Source organism: Coenobita brevimanus, chromosome 59, assembly GCF_032717465.1.
Source record: "Coenobita brevimanus isolate Jiangsu-jjx chromosome 59, ASM3271746v2, whole genome shotgun sequence".
NCBI classification, from domain to species: Eukaryota; Metazoa; Arthropoda; class Malacostraca; order Decapoda; family Coenobitidae; genus Coenobita; species Coenobita brevimanus.
In genome coordinates, this window is record NC_137012.1 from 28,868,642 (window position 1) to 28,893,696 (window position 25,055).

The 25,055-nt window shown below is 42.3% G+C and overlaps 1 protein-coding gene across 7 annotated transcripts in view; it reads left to right on the forward strand.

The window, feature by feature from the left end:
* Positions 1-457: 457 nt before the first annotated feature.
* Positions 458-25,055, forward strand: part of CtBP (C-terminal binding protein) — a 77,726-nt gene continuing 53,128 nt past the window's right edge. For 5 of the 7 annotated variants that reach the window (XM_080274721.1, XM_080274718.1, XM_080274724.1 and 2 more), the window contains exon 1: positions 458-575. The gene's annotated coding sequence lies outside the window, so the exon portion shown is untranslated. The remainder of the gene's footprint in view (positions 576-25,055) is intronic. The other 2 variants (XM_080274722.1, XM_080274719.1) reach the window with 1 other exon arrangement.

Consider the following 25,055-nt stretch of genomic DNA (forward strand, 5'->3'; position numbering starts at 1 on the left):
CATCCCGCACGAAATCCAAATTCAAATGGGATGGCGAGAGAGATTGATAAACAGGTGGGATTATGGCGGGCAGGGTGGCAGAGGGGGAGGCAGAACAGGGGTTACAAGGTCTTGGGATTTTTTTTTTCTTTTTCTTATTCTTTTTTACCCGGGCAAAGCAAAGGTGGTAGCCAGTTCGTCCATTTCTTAAGGGTGTTGCCGACACTCCCGCCATTTAAACCCCATTTCTCAAACCGTCTCGATATTTGTATTTTTACCCTCATCTGTCACGTCTCCCGGCCGTGTTTACATTGTTTACAAACTTTTTCGCCTCGTTTTTTGTTTATTTTTAGGGCGTGGATAATTCGGGGATGGTAAATTTCGGCAGCTGGTGACGTACCCATGTGTGTTCGTGCGTGCGTGTGCTTGGTGAGTTGGTTACAGGGAGTTTAGTCCTTCAGTCTTCTCGTGGCCGTGGTGAGGTGAGGGTGGTGTCCCCGTGCGCGCAACCTACATCCGTGAAACTTTAATTGTGTGATAAATTATAGCAGTGTGAGAGGACGGGAGGAGTAGCAGAGGCGGGGGTGCAGTGTGAGGTGAGTGTGAGTGCGGGAGTACGGCGGCCATCTTTACTCAACCACGCTCACGAGTCACTTCAAGCTGAGGACGTATTTTATTCTTAAATCTAAACAGTTCTATTCAGCTTAGGATTGACTTCTAGAACTGGAGGGGTTAAATAAAGCCTTCATCTCCATCCCTTCTTGGATGCTTGCCCAAACTATAAGTAAAATCATATGGTAAAAGGAAGTGAATAAAGTGATGCTGTAGGGTTGAAGGGTCAAAAAGATTTGCCATTAAAATTAGTTCACGAAATTGAAATATAACTGTAGGTAAGTGTGATTAATTGGTACTCAGATGCATAAAAAGAATCTTCAAACTCATTCTCCTATTTATGTCCTGATAAATTGGGTAAGGCTTATTAAATGAGTTATGGACCCACGCGTATTAATAAAGCCAGTGTCATTGTTTTTGATAGGATGGTGATTAAAAGCTCGCAGCGTTATATTTGAGATGCTGTTTTTTGTAGAGTATGGCTTGTTTAAAGGTGGATATGTAATCAATTTAGGGAATGGGGGAACAGAATGATAGATAAATAGGAATGTATGTACCGAGAGTGGAATGAGGAATGTATGTACCGAGAGTGGAATGGGGAGAGGTTGTGGTGATGCTGAATAAGTGGAGATTGAGGATGGATAATGGAATGATAAATGGGAATAATGTGGTTTATTTAGTGGAACGCGGGGGTGGAGGTTAGTGGAGACAATAAATGAAAGTTCAAGCCCCGTCTCATGCATAGTCGCTTACGCCTTTGACGCTTGGGGGATGACGCATGGGGAAATTTACTCTCACATCCTTTAAACTTTACAAAATCCCTTTCTTCATGCCCGAAGCTTGCATGGGGGATAGTTTTGAATGATTTGGGTTGGTTTTGGAATGTGTAGAGTGAGGGTGTGCGGAGTTTGTAAATAACGTGAAGGTTGGCAAGAGCGACTGTTGCGTATGTCCTCCGTGTGTCAGTGTTGCCGCTCGTTGGTATGGAGCCTTTTTTTCCTCCCTTGCCTCCTGTTGCTGTCTATTTCAGCTTTCACTTGCGTCAGACGGGGGTCCGTGCTCCCTCTTCCCCCTACTCCTTGCCTGAGAGCGCCCTGGTTACTTAGTTGAGGGGAAAAGAAAATAATTCACATCTGCGAGTGATGGGTTGGGAGTTGCCTGGCCTTCCTTTGTCTCTAATTACTTCACTCAGGTGTTGGCCGGCTTACCTGCCTCCCTCCCTACCTACCTCCCTCGTCGCGGCTATAACGGGACGCAGAGGGGACACATCATCCTCACTCACACTTGTCACCCTCATCGTTATCCTGTTTCACACTGATGGTAATATGGAGTGGGATACTGATACATCATCCTCGCTCACCGTTGCCATTATTTTCCCATTTTACAGACGAAGGGAGACCGGAAATCATCGTCGTTATTTATCATTAACATTATCAACAAAAATATCAACATCATCAACATCGTTTTGTTTCTTATTTATATAGAATGGAAACAGGTTTGCTTTCATCATCCATCTACGGTCATACAGACGTGCAGCTTCTGTACCTCATTCAGTAATCCATTATTGCATGAGATCGGAAACTCATTATCATAACCGTATTTTCCATCAGTACATGAGGTGCTAAAGTTACCTGTCAGTGTTCACCCTACCTCACAGTAATATTAGGGGAAGGAAATTGACTCATCATCATCATGTACATTTGCTGTTTGCCTGCCTTTGTCCTCATCATGGTCGTCTTTGTCATCACTGTAATATCGCTTCCCACCAGTATAGAAGGCGAGGAAACTGTCTTTACTTTCATAACCCTAATGGAAACAAAAACACGTAAAGGAAACACACATCTTTCATCCACTTTAATGTAACCCCATTTTCCACCCACGCGAGATGGGACCCTGACCTGCGGCATCATAAGCATCATCCTTACCCCATTTCTCACAAATTTGTTTTCAGACGGAAATCCCACAACATAAATATTGTTGTGATTGTGTAAACCTTATGGGGCTTAGGTATGAGGTAGGAGTGAGTATCCTTGGTTACTGATTCACTTATGCTTGGCCCAGATTTTCGTCCCTTTGTAGCTTTTTTCACGAAGCTCAGTGGCAGAATAAGACAGTGCAACAGATCTACATCCTTCCCATAGCACCTCCTCGTGACTAGCACCATATTCTAGCATTGATATCATGCTACAGCTCAGCATTTAAGCTGAAGTGGAAATTTTAGGCCAAGTTGAAGTGAACAGAGTACCGTCAAATCAACCCTCCAGCCTGACTACACTTGGCCATCAACTGGGCTGAAAGGGGTTAGGGATTGCCGCCGGATTAGAGAGAGAGAGAGAGTAGGTTGCGTGTGTAGTCATTGTTGAAGTGGAAAGTGTAACGTGGGAATATTATCGGTATTGATGGAAGAGGTAGGGTTGTATTTTGTGTGCCATAAGAGGTGTCGTTGCGCCTCCTAAGCGATTTATTGTGGATATTATGGTTTATCAGTTGTGTAGGTTTACTGTGGTTATTACGGTATAGCATAATTTTGTCCATTTATTTTGGGTATTACGATATAGCATCATTGTGTCGATTTATTTTGGGTATTACGGTATAGCATCATTTTATCGATTTGGGTATCACGTTATAGCATCATTTTGTCGATTGGGTATTAAGGTATAGCATCACTGTTGGTTATATGCTGTATGTTGTAGTATCGATAGAGTTTACATCAGTAACATTTAAGAGGGTATTGATGTGTCTCTAGCAGATTAAATCACTAAGGAGAAGGACCAACGAAACCTCCAAAATCACCAACAGTACGACCGTAACTAGCATAGAAAGGGAAACTTTGGAACGATATTATAAGCATTAAAAGGGTAAGTGTTGTTTTGAAAGAGTAAGGGGAGCATTGTTAACGGTAACGTGCCTTGGTGACCGTAGCTTCGTTGCTGGGAAATACGAGTGACGTAATAAGTTGTGTAAGAAGTGACCTGAAATATTTATAGCGTGTGAGTGGTAGTAGTGTAAGTCTTGTGAAGTGATTTGGCGATTTTATTCTTATTGTAGTCGTGTTTTTTTTTTTTTTTAATTTAGTTTTTCCTTCCCCTGTTCATCTTCGAGAGACCTAACTCCTTTCATCTCGGTTGTGTTGTCAGATTGGAGGAGCGTCATATACAGTATAGACCTTGGATACAGACAAAGCTCAGTAGGTCCCAGAATACACCTGTGGGATGTACTGTGAACACGCCTACGACATCCAGCCAGTCGTAAAAGCACCGTGTCCAGACATCTTGAAATGAACGGCTCTGGAATTTGTCTCGATTTAATTTTTTGGAGGGAACAGTCTTGCAGGCGTCTGGACTATGGTTCCATCTTTTCATTTTAAAAAGTGTTTCCTATCCGGACAATGTATTTTTTTTTTTTTTTTATACAAGAGCAGAGGAAAGAAAAGCATTGCATAAAAAAATAATCCATCCACCAGATTACAGGTGTCCTCCATTCATAAAAATAAGGATGGATGGAAACAGGTGTGATACTAATGTGCTTGGAGTGTAGTGTAGACGGAAGTAGAGGATGCTGACCTGTTTAAGCCGAAAAATCCAAAGCCCCAGAGATTACATGCACTAAACAACCCCCTTCCATACTGTTAACTTTAGCATCAAATAAATTTAGAGGAGAAATGCTAGCGGTCAGAGGGTTGAAAGCTAGAGGTATTGATTTGCTGCGGCTGCTGTGGGAACGCTGCTATTTACTCACACTAAGAATTGAGGGTTTTGTTCTGTTGATATAAGGGTTTAAGGGTTATTTTTAGGGGGAGTGACGACTGCTGCTAAATTTCAATTAGCGTTACTTTTTTTTTTATGAAGTAATGTTATTCAGATCTTTATTAGCTGCTGTTTGGATTTTTGTTATAAATTCTTGCTGGTCCCATTCGGAGAAGAGACGCTTGAAAGTGAAATAAAAGTTTGGCAATAGCAGTAAAAAATGTCAGGGGGTTGGAAAGGTTAGGCTAAATAGAGTGTTGCACAGAAAACCTATATAGTAGGGAATAAATGAAAGTCACTGAGCTTATTTTTCTTTTTTAGATTAATATGAACTGAGCAGCAAGAAATTTTTACTTTGATTTATTTTTTTAAATTGACAAATAGACATGTCATTAATTTAATAGGGAATAATATAATAATAATAATAATAATAAAGCTGTGGTCTTTGCAAATATGGGTAAAATTGTCAGGCGGTAACGTAATTAAAAGAAATTGCGTGGCAAAGGAAAGTGTTGTACAGAAACTCGGAATAAACTTTAAAGGTCAACCTCACCACATGCCTTGAGGGCCAGACGTCGCATAGCAGACATACAAAGGCTGGTAGTCAGCACCTAAGTTATTTTAAGGCCATTGGGTGCTTGGCAGGAGAGGGAGAGCGAGAAAGAGACGAATTATTAGAGGTAGGCGGGAGTGTGTGTGTGAGGCGGATAATTATTGCAGAATGCACAGCACGTGAGTGTAAGGTAATTGGAAGGAGGAGGGAATGAGAACCCAAAGTGCCGTGCTTGGTGGCAGACTAAGCAAGTAGGCTATGTGGGTGTTTGAGAGACAGCCCGAGAACTAGGTAGGGAATTGATCTGTGGTTGTGTCTGTGTGTGTGAGAGAGAGAGGGGGGGGGTGGAAGGACGGGTAGACTCAGAACTACTGTAGGTGTGGAGTTCGGGAGTGGGGCATCATAGGTGGTAGGAGAATTTATGTGACTAGTGGAATAGAGAGAGACAGGAAAGTCCTCGGTCTTCATGGGTGAAAAAGCAAACAGAAAAGTTGGTTTAGGAGGATGTGAGAGCCATAAATACTGATCATTAGAGCAGGAAAACATATGGTGTACATATTTTTTAGACAAAGCTTGCTAGACGAAGATTATTTTGAGTGGAGGACGCCTGTAATCTGGTGCATGGATTATTATGTGCTTTTCCTTCCTGTGTTTATCTTCTGTAAAAAATAATAATAATAGTGTGCTTATTCAAGACCGATAAAATACAAGCTTATAAAGAACAGTGAAACGCCGGAAATGATACGGAAATGACGTAATAATGTATGAAATTATGACGGTAGGGTTATACAGAGCTCTTACGTTAGTGTCACCTTAATAATTACAAAGGCTGTGGACGGAAATAAGTGGAAGTGGACTAATCTTTGTGAAAAACAGCGCGTTAAAACAAAGCCTATTATTGACCGATAGCATACGGAACTTCGTGTGTGTGTGTGTGTGTGTGTGTGTGTGTGTGTGAGAGAGAGAGAGAGAGGGGGGGAGGGAGGTTTTGTGAGAGAGCAGTGTGTGTGTGTGTGTGTGTGTGTGTGAGAGAGAGAGAGAGAGAGAGAGAGAGAGAGAGAGAGAGGGGGGGGAGGTTTTGTGAGAGCAGAGAGAGAGAGTGTGTGTGTGTGTGTGTGTGTGTGTGTGTGTGTGTGTGTGTGTGTGACCGCACTGACCTTGGTGCGGATATGGTAAAAATGATATTCCGACTCACCTTTATATATTACTGTGTTTATCCCCGCTTAAATACCCCCTCCCAATCCCACTCATATTTTTTGCCTATTGGTGTCGGTATGAAAGCAGAGGCACTTGGGTCAGTTACCCCTTTAAGCCTGGTGTTTATGTAAAGTGCTTGTGATTTAGGAAGGTTTGGCGTGGACGATACTGCTGCGTAGTTGGGAGGTAATGTTTTTTTGCGGGGATATCTGCTTGCCTGTTGATGGAGTTTTAGCTGTGATAGTGATCTGGTTAAATTGAAGGCGAATGATTACAGTAGAATGCGCTAGTTTGTTTTGACAGTTGAATTTAAACTAATGAATAAAAAGTGTTAAGCCAAATGGATTGTGTTAGATGAATAATAAGTTAAATTAAAAATGAATGGTGAGAGTTTTTGCTGGAATAATGATCTGGTTAAAAGTGAGTGATGAGAATGTGCTAATTGGAATTGATGTTTAAAGATAAAATACTGACTGAGAAATGTGTTAGTTAAACATAGATTAAGTGTTAGATGATTAGTGATCAACTTAGAGTGAATGATAAGAATGTAATAATTGGAAATGTGATGTTCACTTTACAAAGAATTGTGTTAGATGAATGAAGAGATTGTTAGAGGAATAGTGATAGTTAAATTACAAATGATTGAGTTTTAGTTAGATTGTGATGTAGTTAAGTTAAAAATGCACAGTGATGGAAGATTGTTAGTTATTTTTGAGCTAGTATAGCAAAGAGTGATTATTAGTAAAAATGAGCACTTCACTGGGATGAATATTTTTGTTTTCAGTATATAAATCGGCATAATGTACATCAGTAACATATTAGAGGATTAAAGTATATTAGGCAAGATAAATCACCGAGAGGAGGATTATAAGGTTAATTAGGCATGATAAATCGCTGAGGAAGGGGTTTTAGGAAGTTGCCAAGCCAGCAAGAATGTGGCTTCAAGGTGGAATGCATATGGTAAGGAGTGAGTTATTTGTTATTTCTGAGAGGGAAAATTTGACTCTCTCTCTCCCCTTTAAAACAGCCTCTTAATATCCCACAACACTGCAAATTGAACAGGGGCTTTCTCCTTTGATTCACGTCCCGAAGATCAAAGGCCCCAGCTCTACTCCTTTGCTCATGGGAACTGTAGTGAGTGAATGATTTTGAAGAATTAATTATATCTGATTACGTAAGCCTGGTAACGTTATCAAGGTTATTTTTCACTTATTATTATTATTGTTATGATTATTATTATTACTGCTACTATTACTATTATTACTGCTACTACTCTTACTACTAGACAATTTGACCCAATACGTATGTCAGTAAGAGCTAAAAAGGTTAGGTTACTATCTACGCTGCGGTGTGCCCTGTCCTTCAAAAAGCCTAAATATGCTAAATAAACACGACTAATGATAAGAAAATATAAAAAAAGAACAGTGGATTAATGGATGTAAAGTATTGATTAATGAGGAAGTAAAGATCGATTGATAGTTCAGTTATGTGAATGATAGATATAATAAAAATAGCTATAATGAATGATGGGTTTGAACGATAATAAATGATGAAGGAACAAATGGTGAATGAATGGTAATGAATTTTGACTTTGAACTGGGATGACTTTTTAACGAATGATGAATGAACGGTAATTTATGGCGACGATAATGGTGATGACTAAACGATGATGAATGGTGACTTTGAACTCTAATGGATTTTGTTTACCATTGAGATCAGTATGGTGGTGGTGGTAGTAGTGGTGGTGACGCTGGTGGTGGTGGTCGTGATGGTGGTGGTAGTGGTGGTGGTGATGGTCGTGGTGGTGGAATTTGGCGCAGGTAATGATTTGAGTAATATTGTGTGACTAGAGGGGGGAGGGTTGAGGAGGGGGAAGGTTCGGGGAGTTGGGGGAATGGGGGTGAGGGGCGGTACAAGGTCAGAGGCAGGATGTTGATGATCACGTGGTCACGCTGTCTGCCCCCCGCACCCCCTACCCCCCCTCCCCTGCTACGTATACCCCCATCAGCGTCCCCTCCCCCTTCCCCCTCTTCATCCCCTTCCCTTCCCCCTCTTCATCCCCTTCCCTTCCCCACCTCCCCCAGAACACTTCTTCTCTCCCTGTCTCCCACAACGCCCTCTCCTCTTCCCTCTCGGCGTCCACTTCTTTCCTCCACCACCACTACTCACACCCCCTACCTTCACATCGCCCCTCCCCTCTTTTTTTGCTTCTCCCTCCCCTCTCCCCACCCTACTGCTGTTCCTTCTCCTGCATGTCTTCCTCCTTGTTCTTTTACTCACCCCTTCCCCACCTCCTGCTCCCCCTACCTCTTCGCGTACTTGTTCCTGTCCCCCTTCCCTTCTCCCAACCCCCGTTTTCGTTCCCTAGTCCCCCCCCCCTCTCTCTCTCTCTCTCGCTCGTTATTTTCCCTGTTACTCACCCACCAGTCACACACAAACACACTCGGAGCAGCGTCACTACCTGCCGAAACGTAAACACGCCGAATTATCCCATCCCTCAAAATAGCACGAAAACAGACCGAAAAAAGTTTATAAACACGGCAAAAACAGACGTGTTGTATGAGTGTGGGCATAGTGGATATCATACATCGTTGTACACAGGAATAGGAATGACAGGAGTATGGCATTGTTGTCTCTCTCTCTCTCTCTCTCTCTCCCTACCTAGTGTCTATGGCATCACCCTTATATTCCCAGTCTCTGTCCCTTCACATGTCTCTTCCCCCTTTCATTTCTTGTACTCCCTTTCCCAAATTGTCTTCCTTCTCCTTCCCCTCCTTTTTTGTTTCCTCATCATTTCCTTTGTATTCCCTTCCCAACTATCTCCTTCCCCTCCTTTCTTTCCCTTCCTTTCCTTGTCCTCCCTTCCCCAGCTGTCCCACTCTCCCCATCGTTCCTCCTGCCTCCTTATCTGTCTCCCACTCTCCCCATCGTTCCTCCTGCCTCCTTATCTGTCTCCCACTCCCTCCCTTAACCCTCCCCTCCTTCCCCCCCCCCTCCAGCACTATATTTGGGGCGTGCAGCGTGGGTGGGGGGTGGTTGCGGGTGAGAGGGAGAAAGAATGAGAATAAAGTCAGGGAAGCAGAGAGATGTGAAGGATCAAGTGTATTAATAGAGGGATGAGGATGGGAATGGGGTGGTTGTGGGGAGATAAGAGAGGAAGGAGATTGGAAAGGGAGGAGGGGCGGGGATAGTTGAGTAGGGACGAATGGAGGGAGGGAAGGGAGAAGGGAAGGTTGTGGGGATAAGAGAAAGGGTCTGGAGTGTGTGTGTGTGTGTGTGTGATGGGGGGGATCATTTACATACAGTTCTGGTGCTGGGTTGGGGTCATAAGCCGCCCAGGACACACGCCATACCTCACAGTTTTACAAAGCCCAACCCAGTCTTTATTCTCTTTATATTTATTCTTTATTGGCGCAGGTTTACAAAGCCCAGTCCGTCTTTTCTTCATTTTATTTATTCGTTTATTAGTAATTCTGGGTGAGTATTACATAGAGTACTTTGTTACATTTCAGTCAGGGAATTTGTTGTATGTGGTTGTATTGTTTTAAAAAGTATTACTGATAGCGTACATTTGTTTTCCAGTATTTTGGAGTACAGTACTAAACCATTTTTTTTTTTTTTGGTATGTGCTTGAAAGTGTGTTTGAAGGAAGATTATAACAGTAGGCTACAGCGGTTTTGAAGTACAAATTCCGTAGTGCATTACAGTTTACGCTTTTTGTATCACCCAGTTTACTGAAGGTTCGATGATGGAAGAGTGAAAATAGAGACGGTGTTGTTGCAGATTGGAAATATCAAAACATACGAGGATAACAATGTGACAAGTGATCTAACTCGTGTGACAGCAGGCATGAGCTTGTTGTTTCTCACCCTCCCTCTCCTTCTCCTCCCCACTCCCTCTCCATCCTTGCACCCTCACCCGACACCCTCTCCCCTCCTCTCCATCCTCTCTACTCCCTCTCCATTCTTGCACCCACACCCCCTCCTCACCTGTCCATCCTCTCTCCCTCACCCACTCCTTTCCTCTCCCTATTTGCTTACCACCTCCTCCCCCCTCCACGTCCCCCCTCTTCTCTCCCACAACCCCATCCCTCCCCCCCTCTCCTACCACATACCCTCGCCCCCTCCATCACACCTGTTCCTTGCCGTAAAAATAGTCACAGCCCGAGTGATTGTGAGGAGGGCAGACAAAAAAAAGGGGGGGAGAGGGGAGAAAAGTAAAAAGATGTCACCCCCATTTGTCCTACTTCCCCTCGCGTCACCATCTACCCCACCTGTCCATATGTTAGCACCTGTTTCTCCCCTCTAATTGGGTTAAGTCATTTAGGGGTTAGGAGGAGGGGATGATAAATGCAAGATGGACGATGGAAAAGCTAAAGTCCACCGCTATATAACCCTTCTCCCCGTCACGATCTAAGAGCCCCTTCCCCGCCACCACCTTCCCCCTCCCGTTCCCTTCCTGCCACTTCCCTCTTCGTCACCTTAAGCCTTCCTCACTCCCCACCATCACCAGCCCTATCCCATTCCCTTTCCTCCAACCCCCTCCTTTTCCTTTCCCTCCATTCCCCTCCCTCCTTCCCCCTCCTATTCCCTTCCCTCCAACCCCCTCCAGTTCCCTTCCCCACCATCATTCATTTCCCTTCCCCGTCACTCCCCCTACCGTCACCTTTTGCCTCCCCCACCCATCCTTCTCTACGCTCTCCCCCTTCCCCCCACCCATCCTTCTCTACGCTCTCCCCCTTCCCCCCACCCATCCTTCTCTACGCTCTCCCCCTTCCCCCCACCCATCCTTCTCTACGCTCTCCCCCTTTCCCCCCAACCCTTCATCCATCACCACCTGTCCCTTCCCTTTGTTCTGGTTCATGCTCACCCTCCGACTCCCAACACCCACTTTTTTTTTTCCTTTCTTTTTTTTTTCCTTGCTTATTTGGGTACCTTTATCTGACGCGCTTGTCTGTGAATGATTCTTTTAACTGCTATACCGTTACCTTCAGTCCTGACGTAGTTGTATATACGCACAGTTTGTATATGAGTGAGATGTTTGGACGGGAGAGAGGGCAGTGGGATCGCGGAGGACAGCAGCATGGATGAGATTCGTTTGTGTACTTACCTTCCGGGATTAAGGCGTCTGGCGATAGATAAATAGGTAGATAGGTATAATTCATCCGTTTAAACAACTGTAACTACTATAATACACACACACACACACACACACACACACACACACACACACACACACACACACACACACACACACACACTGCCATTTGCACCCATCTCGGTACTATGATATGCAAATAAAGGTGATGACTTCTGCATGTCCTTAAATCCACCCAGTAAAAACCTGAACCCGCGCCTGTTTGTTGTTTATTTGGATTGAGAGAGAGAGAGAGAGAGAGAGTGAGAGAGCTAGTAAGAACCTGATCCCACACCTGTTTGCTTTGTTGTTTGTTTGGGTTGCTCTCCACGTCCCCACTTCGAGGACACTGGCTACCTTGATTCCCTTGTTTGTACTTGCTTGTGTGTTTGTTTTTATTGTTTATTTGTCAGCATTTTTTTTTATACTAGGATGTTATTAGGCCATGTACTGGCTGCTGTTACTTCATCATTACTATTATTATTCAATATTATTATTATTATTATTATTATTATTATCATTGTCATTATTATTATTATTGTTATTACCGTATTGTTACATTACCAGGCATAAATTATTATCCTGTTAAAATGTTGCCCATCTCTCTCTCTCTCTCTCAGTTTGACAGAAATGGCCGCCAAATATGGAATGTCGGAGCGTTGAGGGAGGGGGAAGGGGGTGAAAGGACAGAGAGAGAGGGAGGGGGGGGTTGGTTAGGGAGGAAGGGAGAGGAGAAGGGAATGGTGAAGGGGAGAGAAAGAGGGGGTGGGGGTTAGGGAGGTAGTGGGAGGAGAGGAGGGGGAGGGAGTGGTGAAGGGGGAGGGAATGCGTGAGGATAATGCTGAAGTTACTGGGCAGTTTCTCTGATGTCTAGCTTGCCCTTGTTTACCAGCTTGTATTGCAGGTGTTTTCTCCAGATGTTGCAAAAAGCTTACTCATGCATCAAAGACTCCAGTAATGAGGAGGCAGGTGGGGCGAACGAACTTTTTTTTATTTGATCGTACTTGATGTCCTGGCCGCCTGTATTATAGCAAACTGCACCTTGGAAGTGTTGGCTCGGGGACACGTTATTTTATCTCTTCTGTATCTCCTCTCTACTTTGACCCGTGGCCATTGCTCCTGTCCCCAGTCTGACGTCCCGTAGTTCATTTTTATTGAGGGCTCGAGTGTTCCTAGTGTTTTTCATTAAGAGATCCAAGTTTTCCCCAAGTGTTCCTAGTGTTCCTCATTAAGTGTTCCTAGTGTTCACCATTGTTGCGAGTGTTCTGGTTATAAAAACACACTGCTGTCACCCTGCAGACACCCCCATTTTAAGTCTGGGGGAGTCTCCAGAGCTATTCGTGCCTCTATAGCCAGTCCACAGTGTCCCTGTTTGTCACTCGGGTTTTTATCGGCACTAATATAGATTAACCCCCCTTATTGGTTTATCCCTGTTATGTTTGCCAAAAGACTCAGGCAAATGTATATGGATATTTTTCAGTGCAGATATCGCCCTAATATCAAGTGGCATTATACCCGAGCACGACTCTATTCTACAGGGAGGTTTTAAGACAAGCTTGAAAGAAAGTAGAAATCAAACTTCATCTTAAAGCATACCGTACGTCGTATCGTAGGTACAAAAAAAAGTATAATACGAAAATAAAGCAGGTTGAATGTGGAGGAAGAAGGGAGAAATAAAGGCGAGAGTTGAGAGGAGGAGGGGAGGGGTAGATTGGGGTTGGGGGCGAGAGTGGTTTAGCAGCTGAAGAAGGGAAGGGGAGGGTTAGGGGTAGGGGTGGGGTCAGTGAGTCTGTTGTAGCCAGGGAATTTCTCTCTCTCTCTCTCTCTCTCTCTCCATTGATCTATATATTTTACCACACATGCTGCTCCTCACCACCATCATTTTCAGTATTTCTGTTCATTATCATCACCACTCCTTTCCTATAATGTTACCGTTTATCTCCACAACTGTCATTACACACACACACACACACACACACACACACACACACACACACACACACACACACAATCTTAAAGTGGTTGTGTGTGTGTGTGTGTGTGTGTGTGTGTGTGTGTGTGTTACTGAGACCCTTCCCTCTCCCCTCCCCCCATTGCTCCTCTCTCTCCCTCCTCTTCGTTCCTTGCCAGCACCTTCCACTTCTCCTCCTTTCCCCCTCGTCCCTTTTCTCGATTCACTCCATTCTACCAACCTTCCCTTTTCAGCTTCCATCCTTCTCCACCTTCTTCCACATTCCCCATTCTCTTGCCCCATCTGTCATCCACCCTTCTCTTTACCATCTTTTCTTTTACTCTCCTCTTTTGCCCCCACCATCCTTTCATCCACATTCTTCCTCTTCCACTGTCCGCTTCCTCTTTTCCCTCCTCCTCTCATTCCTCTTACTTTTCATCCCATGTCTGCTTATCTATTCCCCCCCTCTTCTTGCATTCCCTCTTTCTCCTTCCTCTGAACTGTACACACCCTGCCTCTCCCCTTCTCTCCTACCTTTCTGCACCCCTTCCTATTCCTTCCTCTCCCCCTCTCCTCCCCTCTTCTTCCTCTGAGTACCCCTCCTCCCCTCCCGCTTATATAATCCAAGTGATGGCGTCGGGGGGGGGGTGATGGAGTTGAGTAATGGACGGCCCCTTCTGGTATGACTGGTGTAGCCTAGTGTGTTAGGTGTGGTGTGATGTGTGGAGTTTGAGTGGTATTGTGGAAAGGAATATGGATTGTGTGTGTGTGAGAGAGAGAGAGAAATGTGCTTGTGTGGTTATATTGATATGATGTACAGTACTTGTGTGTGTGTGTGTGTGTGTGTGTGTTAGGGGGAGTTAGGAAAGATGGTGTGATGATGTGTTGGCCTGTGATTGGTGTTCATCCCAAGTTTCTAGTGTGATGTGTTTGTGATATGATGAATTATGAACATTGATAGCCTAGGAGATAGTCGTTCGTCTTGTCTGGTAGGTTAGAAGTTAGTGGTCATTCTTGTTTGGTAGGTTAGAAGTAAGTTGTCATTCTTGTCTGGTAGGTTAGAAGTTAGTCATAATTCTTGTCTGGTAGGTTAGAAGTTAGTCATCATTCTTGTTTGGTAGGTTAGAAGTTACAGTAGTCATCATTCTTGTCTGGTAGGTTAGAAGTAAGTTGTCATTCTTGTCTGGTAGGTTAGAAGTGTAATGAGTTTAGTGTTGTGAGAATGTTTGGTAAAGTTCCCTAATAGGTACCGTAAAGTTTAATGTCTAACGTAAAGTGGAAAGAAATTCTCTCTCTCTCTCTCATAGGTAAAGTTTAGTTTCCAGTTTAAAGTGGATGGAAAATTCTCTCTCTCTCTCTCTCTCTCTCTCTCTCTCTCTCTCTCTCTCTCATAGGTAAAGTTTAGTTTCCAGTTTAAAGTGGATGGAAAATTCTCTCTCTCTCCCTCTCTCTCTCTTTCTCTCCCTCTCTCTCTCTTTCTCTCCCCCTCTCTCTCTCTCTCTCTCTCTCTCTCTCTCTCTCTCTCCTGTAGGTGAAGTTTAGTATCCAGTTTAAAGTGGATGGAAATTCTCTCTCTCTCTCTCTCTCTCTCTCTCTCTCTCTCTCCATCTATCAGACAAGCTGGTGAATCAAGACTGTCTCATCTTTATATCTGTCTATCTATTTAGTGAACCAAATGTCTATCTATCACAGTCAAGAGTAATATATCAATAAATAACACATAATTTTCTAACCACTACTTTTCCCAGTTGCTAATAAAATAGTTTGGTGTCCCCAGAGAAAAAAAAAGATAAAACAGCAAAAAATAAATGAATAAATAAATAAAAATAAAGGTGAGTCTGATGTTTAAAGGGCAAGGAAGCAGACGTGAAAGTTGCCTGTTTGGAAAGGTGTGTGTGTGTGTGTGTGTGTGTGTGTGTGTGTGTGTGTGTGTGTGTGACAGAGAGAGAGAGAGAGAGAGAGAGAGAGAGAGCAAACATAAAGGCCTTTGTTAATCTCCTGGAAGGGCGACAAGTGCCTTGATTAAATGGCTTGTGTAGAAAGGAAGAAATGAACAAACGCACACGTAAATATAGCATGTTTGAACAGAAAACAAGGAAGCAGCAAACAAAACAAGGACATTTGCAGAGAAGAGCAAGATGAGTGGAGAGAAAAACAATGAACGACACACACACACACACACACACACACACACACACACACACACACACACACACACACACACACACACACACACACACACACACACACACACACACACACACACACGACACTTATATACCCGTATCAGCGGAATGTAGGAAGTGTGTAAATAATTGTTAGATAAATAAATGTAATCAGGTGAGGGTTGCATAATCAGGTCAGTGAAGATGAAGGGAACTGCCACTGATTATGTATTGCTTAAGTTTGAAATTGATATCGTGTGTGTGTGTGTGTGTGTGTGTGTGTGTGTGTGTGTGTGTGTGTGTGTGCAAGGAAGCAGGAACCGAATTGCAGAAACCCTGAAGATTGTTCCCATCAAGAAAAAAACACAAACAAGAGAGCCAAATTCAAGATCCATTCATTTCGATGGATTGTACCTTTTTAACCTAAACTTTGCCTAGATTTTCGTCCTTTTGCAGGCCTTTTCACGTATCTGATTGACGGAAAAAGATATTGCTACGGCTTTCACATCCTATCCTTGGCACCTCCTCGTGACTAGCATCCAAATCATGTGTTAACTGATACGACTCAGCGTTCAGGAAGGAGAGATGGTAATTTTGGGCCAAGTTAGGGGGAAAAGGGTATAGGTTGTCAGTGGTTAACAATGTCACCTAAAGTTTCTCCCTTAGACAAAAGCGTGTGATGTTAATTCAAGGGTTAGATTGATAAGCTACTGTTGTACTGATCTGTTCTTCGTGTGGGTTGGCCTTTTTTCTTTTTTTAAATAATGATGTTGTGTAATTATTGTGGATTTTGGGAAGAGGTGATGAAATAGTTATATGTGGGAATGTGATGATGACGTGTGGTGGGGATGTGGTGTGAGGTGATGAGTTAGCCTAACTTAGAATGTGGTGTTAAGTTGTACAGTAGATGAATGTGGTGATTAAATACTACAGAAGTGTGTTACAGTCTGATCACTTAAGTATAGTAGATGTACACGTGTATTTTTACGTCAGATTTACACCAGAGTCAATATACTACAGTGAAAAAGGTAAGTTTGATACCAGCACAGCAGTATACAAGTCAAAATAGAGCCGACCCTGGTGACACACTGGCTTTACAATTAATTTAACATGTAACTGAGCTGGGTGGCATGTGTCGCACTCAGGATTAAGAAACTGTGGTGTAGGATGTGATGAATAAGTATCCTAGTAATATGGTGGAATGTAGTGATGACGTGTGATGTGAGGGTGATGACGAGTGTGGCGTGGCTTGCTGGCATGACGTGTGTGATGTGGTGTGGTGAGTGACGTGTGTGATGTGGCGGGGTGGCATGACGTGTGGTGTAGCGTGGTGGCAAGATGTGTGTGGTGTGACGTGTATGGTGTGGTGTGGTGATGATAACGTGTGTGGCGTAGTGTGGTGTGGTGAGGGTGTGGTAAATGGACTAGCGAGGTACACTGACTCAACCCGTATCCCGCCGTGACGCAATCCGGAAATAACGTCAACCTACCCCGTAAAACAGACCTTATGATGGCGTGCGTAGTCACTGTTTGTGTGCCCCACCAAATATGTGCTGTGTTTAGGGTGACTTTGACGAAATATACTGTTAGGAATTTAGATGGAAGATAAGTCTGTATACCGTATTCTTGCATAGTACAGTCATTTAGATTTAAGATAGTAATTGTAGTCTTGCTTAGAATTTAGATGTAAGATTGCGTGTACCAGTATATTCTTGCTTAGGAATTTAGATGTAAGATTGTATATTCATGCTTAGAGTTTAGATTTAAGATAGTAATTATATTCTTGCCTAGAATTTAGATGTAATATGGTGTATATAGATGAAAGATAGTTTGTATGTTCTTACTTAGAAATTATATGGAAGATAGCCTGTATATTCTGTCTTAGGAATTTAGATTAAGATAGTTTGCTATTTAGAAATTTATACGGTATTTAAGATGATTTGTACCCTATCATCTGTCTTAGGAATTAAGATTAAAATAGTTTGGAAGGATTTACGGTGTTTTTAAGTTTGGATTTTTTAGCTTTAGGAAAGTATATGGTATCCTGATTAAGTTCCGTTGGCTTGTAATACTTTATAATTTGCGGAAAAGGTTGATATGTTAGGAGGGAATGAGAGCTTATGTTGATTTGTTGCTGCTTGCGTAACCTACTTTGCAGCTAGATTAAGAACTGTGATAGCTACGGTAGGGGAGAGAGAATTGTGACTTGGAAAGGGTTGACGAGAGGAGGGGGAGGGATGGAGGAGGGAAGGGATGTTTTAGCGTGATAGAGAATTGTGTGTGTGTGTGTGTGTGTGTGTGTAAGATAACATAACTCGGATAAAGTTAACTAACGAGATAACAGCGATAAAAGCCGTACCATACGTGATGTGCCATATCGTTCCCACTTATCTAAAAATTGAAGGCCTCTTAGTGTGGTGACATTGTAGTTTATTTATTTATTTATTTATTTATTTATATCTTGGATGATTTTATTCAGCTGAGGAGATAATGTCGAACTGGAGGGTTAGATACTTCAACCTCTTCAGACCGAGAACCTACTGATTTGCATAATATCACGTGGAGATGCGGTACAAGGATTAATACCACAGTCGTTTTGTTTTCATCTAACGTAACCGGGCAACTTCCATAGCTTGAATTCTAGGTCATGGTTTGAAATTCAGTAAGCATAAGTTACAAGATAGAAATGAGTCTCCTTGGTTACTAGTCAAATGATCCTCCAGTCTGAATAGAGCTGGCCATCAATAAAGGTGAGAGGGGGTGGGGATATCTGTCAGGTAAGATTAACAAACTAACCAATTTAAAAATGGAGTGAATGTGGGAGACTGGTAATAGAAGACTGAGAATGAGGCGCGTGAGTGGAGTGCATGAGGAAGGATGGCTTGGAATGCTGACAGGCGTGGGATATTTACTGATATTTATTTATTTACCTATTGCTACGTTCACCTTCAATGAACTGTAAGATTGGATGTCTGTAAACGCTGCATACAGTAGATGTGTTTAGTCTGAAGAGGGAGGGAGTGGGTGAGTCAACAGTGCAACAGATGATTTAGAGAGATCAGATGTATACAGGCCTCTCTCTCTCTCTCTCTCTCTCCCCCAAGATTTCTACAGTCCCACCCAATCTTTTTCATCCCAAACCCTCTCATCTCCTTGTCCCTCTCCCACACAGCCGTCCATTATATCATTTCCTTCTCCTTTATCCGGCTATATTTTTCATGTATCTCCTTTCCTTTTCTTTTAACTGCTTATCTTTCATAGCATTTCCTCCTCTCCCAGTCACAGTTCTTTTATATCCCTTTAAAGCTCATTCTGTTAATTCTTTTCCTTTTTCGTATCCAGTTATCGTTTATCTTCCTCTCCTTTTAACAGTCCAATCTTTCATATCCTTTCACACTTATTGTATCTTCCTCCTGCTTGTCTCCATCTTAATACTCCTTCCTTCCTCCTTCACTCCTGTCCTGTAACTCCTTCACCCCCCTCCATCAACTTTCTCCATCTGTTTTTCCCTCCCCACTTCTCCGCATCCCTTCCTCTCCCTCTTAAACCCGTATTTTTCTTCATTAATTCTTCCTCTCCTGTCCCTCCCCTCCCCTCTCTTTTCTCCGTCTTTTCTCTACACCTCCCCTCCCCATGTTCCCCCTGTCCCGTTCTGAGTACAGTATGTGGCTGTTAGCTCTTGCAGGTCGGTTTTCCCTATATGGAGAGAGAGAGAGAGAGAGAGAGAGAGAGAGTGTGTGTGTGTGTGTGTGTGTGTGTGTGTGTGTGTGTTCCTCAGCCCTCATATCCTGTCGGGGGGGTGCTCATAAAAGTTAAAACAGACATGACAAAGGTCCTGGTGCTGGACCCCTTGGGGATTAAGACTACCTCACACATGGGTAGTAAAATTCATGGGGGTAGTTAATGAGAGAGAGAGAGAGTACTTGAGTGGGTGGGGTACACTTCCAAGAACGTAGCTTTCGGAAATGAAGTCTGTGCGTGTGTGTGTGTGTGTGAGAGAGAGAGAGAGAGAGAGAGAGAGAGAGAGAGAGAGAGAGAGAGAGAGAGAGGAGGGGGTTCGTAGAATGTTGGTTTCGGAAATGTAAGCTTCTTCGTCACGAATGGTAGAACGTCGAAGAGAGGATTTCCTGTGTTGCCAGAGAGAGAGAGAGAGAGAGGATGCTTAACCAACCTTTTCCCCGCTGTTGTCTGATGTTGGTATCTTATGCTAACACCAGCTAACTATCCAGCCGTTTGAAATCATAGTAGCGATAGTCGGGAGGATGTAGTGGCTAGTTAACTACACAAACAAGAAAAAATGAGGGAGGGCGACTTGAAGTGGTGGTCCAGTTTAGATGTTACCGGTACGCTTAAAGTATGGTAGATAGGGGTAAATGGTCGCCTGTTACCACGCTGCATCGACATCACATTTAGGGCACTGGTATGTCTGTCACTTTCCTCCCTGACGCATCGTATCAAAAGAGCATCATGTATGGACAGAGCAGCATACCACGCCTCCATCATCCCTCATCATCCCAGAAATATTAACCCGCAAAGATCCGTAACCCCTTTCATTTCGGGTTTGATGGCTAAGTGTGGTTGGATTGGCGGGTTGATTTGTAGTTAGATTGGGGGTTGATTTGTTAGATTTGGGGGTTGAATCGTTGTTAGATTTGGGATTGATTCGTGGTTTGATTAGGGGTTGATTTGACTAATAACCAAGGAGACTCATTCTTACCGCATTACAAAGTTTATGGAATTTCAAGTAACCACAGCTAAATATTCCTCTTGTAGCTCAGTTCCGTCGGATGAAAACAAACCCACAACAGAAGAAAATGTCTATTGTTAAGTTATAAATAATTCTCTAGTGTTTGCTTCGTCTTGCCAGGACCCTCATTTGTCCCAACTCTCGTTCTGGACACGTTCGGGGTGTGACGTCAGAGGTAAATAAAGATGGCGACAAGAATGGCGTTTTATATTTGACGGCCCAGATTCGGTTATGTGGAGGTTACTAGGGTTGAGGGTCACCTAGTGCGGTCACACAGGCACACGAGAGAGAGAGAGAGAGAGAGAGAGAGAGAGAGAGAGAGAGGTTTAAAAGTTAAGCCAGAATGTAAAGTTAAATCCTTGTAAAGTTGTTAAATTACAAAGATGGCTTCCAATAAACGTAGCATTGTCGGAGGTATAGACTGGGTAATGGCTTGATTGATTGAAATGTTGGGTTATTTTATTGTCTTGAATGTTACCGTATAGAAGTTTAGTGAAAATTGGTATATACGATAATTCTCTCTCTCTCTCTCTCTCTCTCTCTCTCTCTCTCTCTCTCTCTCTCTCATATGCCTGTCTATTTTTGGATATTTCAGCTATATCCGTTTACTTTGTCTAGCTTTCTGTATCACGTATATTTGTGTTTGTTTTCTTCCATTTCTGTTGTCAGTCTAATCTATCTGCCTGCTATATTTTTTAATTATCCACGTGCCAGCCTACAATTAAGAGTTCTTTATTTTCCAGCTTTACTGTCTGTGTGTCCCTAATCTATCTACCTGTTATCTTTTTATCTATCCACGTGCTAGCCTACGACTGAACATTGTCCTTTATCTCTACTGTCTGTGTCTCTTTGTACCCATCAGAATATTACACAGTTGCATAAGCTCACAAAGAAGGGCTGTAGGAAATGGTTGTGAAGGTGAGAAGGAAGTGAGAGGTTATGTAAGATGGAAGTGACGAGTTAGTTGAGATGGAGAGAAGATTGGATTACTTATCTGATTCTTCTTTATAGGTTTTTACATCCTTATTGATTTTAGTTCGTATTTAGGGAAAGATTGACGATATTCTCGGTCTTTATTTTTATTTATTTATTTTAATGGTCATCTCCACTTATTTATCTTAGTATTTTGACCTGATTTCACAGCCATCATAAAGGGGTTGGGAGCTGCCAACTCTGTGTGTGTGTGTGTGTGTGTGTGTGTGTGTGTATCCCATTTTATTGTGATCGGAATTCTCTCTCTCTCTCTCTCTCTCTCTCTCTCTCTCTCTCTCTCTCTCTGTTTCTCCATTCTGTTACCTGTTACTTAACTGGAAAAATGGAAAGTAGAGATAAGGAAGCAAGATAAACAGAGAAAGCGAATCGAAAGAAAGTGTAAGTGAAAGCGAGGATAAAACAAGTGGAAATGAACGAAACTCGAATTCGAAAGTGTGAAAGTAGAGATCAAAAAAGCTACTATTCTCACTAAGCGAAGAAAATGGAAATGTGGAAACGGAAAACCATTGATTTAAAATAACATAAGGTGTATTTCAAAAGTTTAAATGAATGTATCAGAAGTTAGTGGTCAAAAGGCAGTGAAAAAAAAGAAAAAGAAAAACTGCAAGGGTTATGTAGGAAGGAGTACATTTAACGTATGAAATGCAGCCTGATGAATAGGGGTCTTAAAAAAAAAAAAAAAATCATGAGCAGAATTTCCGAATTACCAACTCAAAAAGCGTAAAAAAAAGGGCGTTACTGAAATCAACCAACAGGATAAAATGTTGCATAAATTAACTAGTAGGAAAATGTCATTTAAAAATAATCGGGTAAGTATTTAATGTTTCAAAAATTAACCGACAAACATTAAAGGGCGCACCCAAATTCAACCGCCGACTAACGGACATTGGAAAATCCCAACCGTCAATTAAGTTTAAAATAATGAATCGCTTGAAACTTAAGGAAAGCGAGTACCTGGGCGTTCAAATAAGTCATTGTGAAGACGGTCGGGGGGGAAAGTCCTTGAATCTTGTTCGCTGGAGTCCGGGAAAAGAGAGGGAGAAAAAAAAGAAAGAACAAAGGAGGGAGGAAAATGTGGCCGGGGTTAAAATCCGCCGCTTGACATCCCCGTGAGTCACAAGAGCTGATGACGCAAGGACTCTCTCTCTCTCTCTCTCTCTCTCTCTCAGTATTTGTTTCTTGCATTATTATGTTACACCGTTGCCATTCATATATCCATAATATTTTCTTTTGCGGTGTTTTCTCTGGCATGGCCTATACCTTTTTCATACGTCTGTCTCTCATATATATATTACGCACACATACACATGGTATGTATGGTATGACACACACACACACACACACACACACACACACACACACACACACACACACACACCGTCCTATTTTGGCATACCTGACGGAGATTCATGTTTTATTTAGGCTGACAGACCCCCTGGTTAGTTATGACGAACGCCTCCAAGTCTGTCACCACTCCAGCCCTGGGAGAGAAAGAGAGAGAGAGAGATTTTTATTTGTTTTTACACCAATTCATCTTACTGCTTGAATCCGACGATGTATTTCTAGCCTTTATTATTATTACTGTATTATTATTATTATTATAGCGGTTGTAATAGTATAGGAGATGTAGTAGTAGTTGTAGTACTAGTAGTAGGAAGATGAGGAGGTGGAGGAGTATTGTTGTTAATACTGTTATTGTTATTATTGCCGGTATGTGAGGTTGGAAATGGAGAAGCCTTAAGTAATGTGAAAAGGAAATTGATGATTGTGAAGAATATGGAGGAAAATGAAGTACTTTAAATGTGAAGACGATATTCTGAACGTTGGAGAATGTCAAAATGAATATGAGAGAGAGAGAGAGAGAGAGAGAGAGAGAGGGAGAGGGAGGGAGGGAGGGGGGGTAGGACTGAAGAGAAGTAGAAGGTTTAAGAAATAGAATTAGAGAATGTAAAGAAATTGGAAGGAATGTGGAAGTGAAAATTAAAAATGATCAAAGTGATAACGGAGATGTTGATAAAGAAAAAATTATATGGAGGAGAGTGCTGTATAAGGAGCAACAATAACCTATATGGATGTTACATATAAGTTTAATCTGGAGAGAGAGAGAGAGAGGGAGATGAAATGAATGTTATGAAGGAAATGATAATGATAATCGTGGGTTTACAAGCTTACTGATGAAAATAACAAAGACAGGCGTGGATATTGGGAGAAATTGACTATAAAGGAAAATAAAAGGATAAGGCTTGAACAGGGAAGAGTATGAGAAAAAAAAGATATAAATGGCCTGGAAAGGATGGTTAGTGAAGGGGGAAATTAACCAAGGAAGAAAAATTGGTGAAATAGAGGTGTGACGGTGAGTAAAAACGAAAAATTAAAATAAAAAAGATGATTGAATAGAAAATTTGCTACTGATTGAATGAAAAAAGATTACATGAGTTTTAAGAGGAATGAGCTGATTAATTTGTTCAGACCGACTTATTTTTTTTATTTTTATTTTTTAGCCAGTTTTATTTACTTCCGGGAGATTTTGTGGTGGAAGGGGTTAATGAAGGTTATACCTCACTCCAGTTCAGTGTCTTCCCTAAGCTGATTGGTATTGACTTGGTATCAGGAATATAAATATGATCGTTCTGAAGGGATTGCATTCTTTGCCAGGGTAGTTTTTTTTTTTTTTTTTTCCAACTCCATGTCTTCTGGTGATATGAAGAATTCTCTCTCTCTCTCTCTCTCTCTCTCTCTCTCTAGCCGGGCGCCTTAACCCTGTAAGGGGTGGTCACAGACAAATCGCCTCCATGTCGCAGCTGCCCTTCCCCCAACTCACACTTGTTTTACTCACCTCCATCCCTCCATCCCATCCTCGGTCTCCCCCTTCCACCTCACTCAGCTACTCTCGTCGTTCTCACTCTCCATCTGCGCGAGAAGAATCAACAGATAAATCATCTGATAAAGATAGTGAACATTGCTTGGTGCCCCCACAGTGGTCAAGGCCTGTGCTGAGTTAAGATCCGGAGGTCACAAGAGTACAGACGCAAGATTACATGGCAAATCGTTATCGTATTGGACAGATATAACCCTGATCCCAAGACTTTTCCCTTTTGTGACCACAGGAAATTGATCAATATACTTGGCTCCCATCAATATCTTTGTTAATAAAAAAAAAAAAATGCTTGAGAATTTCACGTGAATGCATTTCTCAACATAAAACTTTAGCAGTTTTGGTCATTGAATGTAGAGATGGTAACTTTTTAAATAGCATCTTTCCTACCACTTGAGTAATACGGTAACTTTTTTTTATTACATCTTTCCTGCCACTTGGGTATATAATCATGAATTGAGAAATGGTAAGTACGCAGAAGAGATAATCCCCCTGGAACTCAGTACACGTTCAGACTGATGCGTATATATATATATATATATATATATATATATATATATATATATATATATATATATATATATATATATATATATATATATATATATATATATATATAATGCTTTGTGGATATTAAATGATTGGCTGATGACTGGCAAGAGATAAGGAACATTAAGGCATAACAGGAAAATGAGAAAAATATGATGGAGACGGAGAGCAGTGTTAAGATGTGGTGATGAATGTGATAGCGAGCGATGTTAATAGGAAAGCATGAGTGAAAGTGATGACATTGGTGTGTGTGCTAGTGGCGGTGAAGGTGACGCACTTAGTGAAGATGACACAGCTAGTAATGACGCAACAACTGGCTGTGTGTGTGTGTGTGTGTGTGTGTGTACTTTTCTGGTAGGAGTGAGTTTGTGAGTAATGTGTGCACGTATGGATGCGGATTGACTGTGTGTGTGTGTGTGTGTGTGAAGGTGTGAGATGTGTACCGCAATATATGTGTACATGTGGGTGCATATTTCCCAGTGCAGTATATCTGTGTGGCATCTGTGTGTAACCAGAACCTCACCCTCTATATATATATATTGGTGGATGATT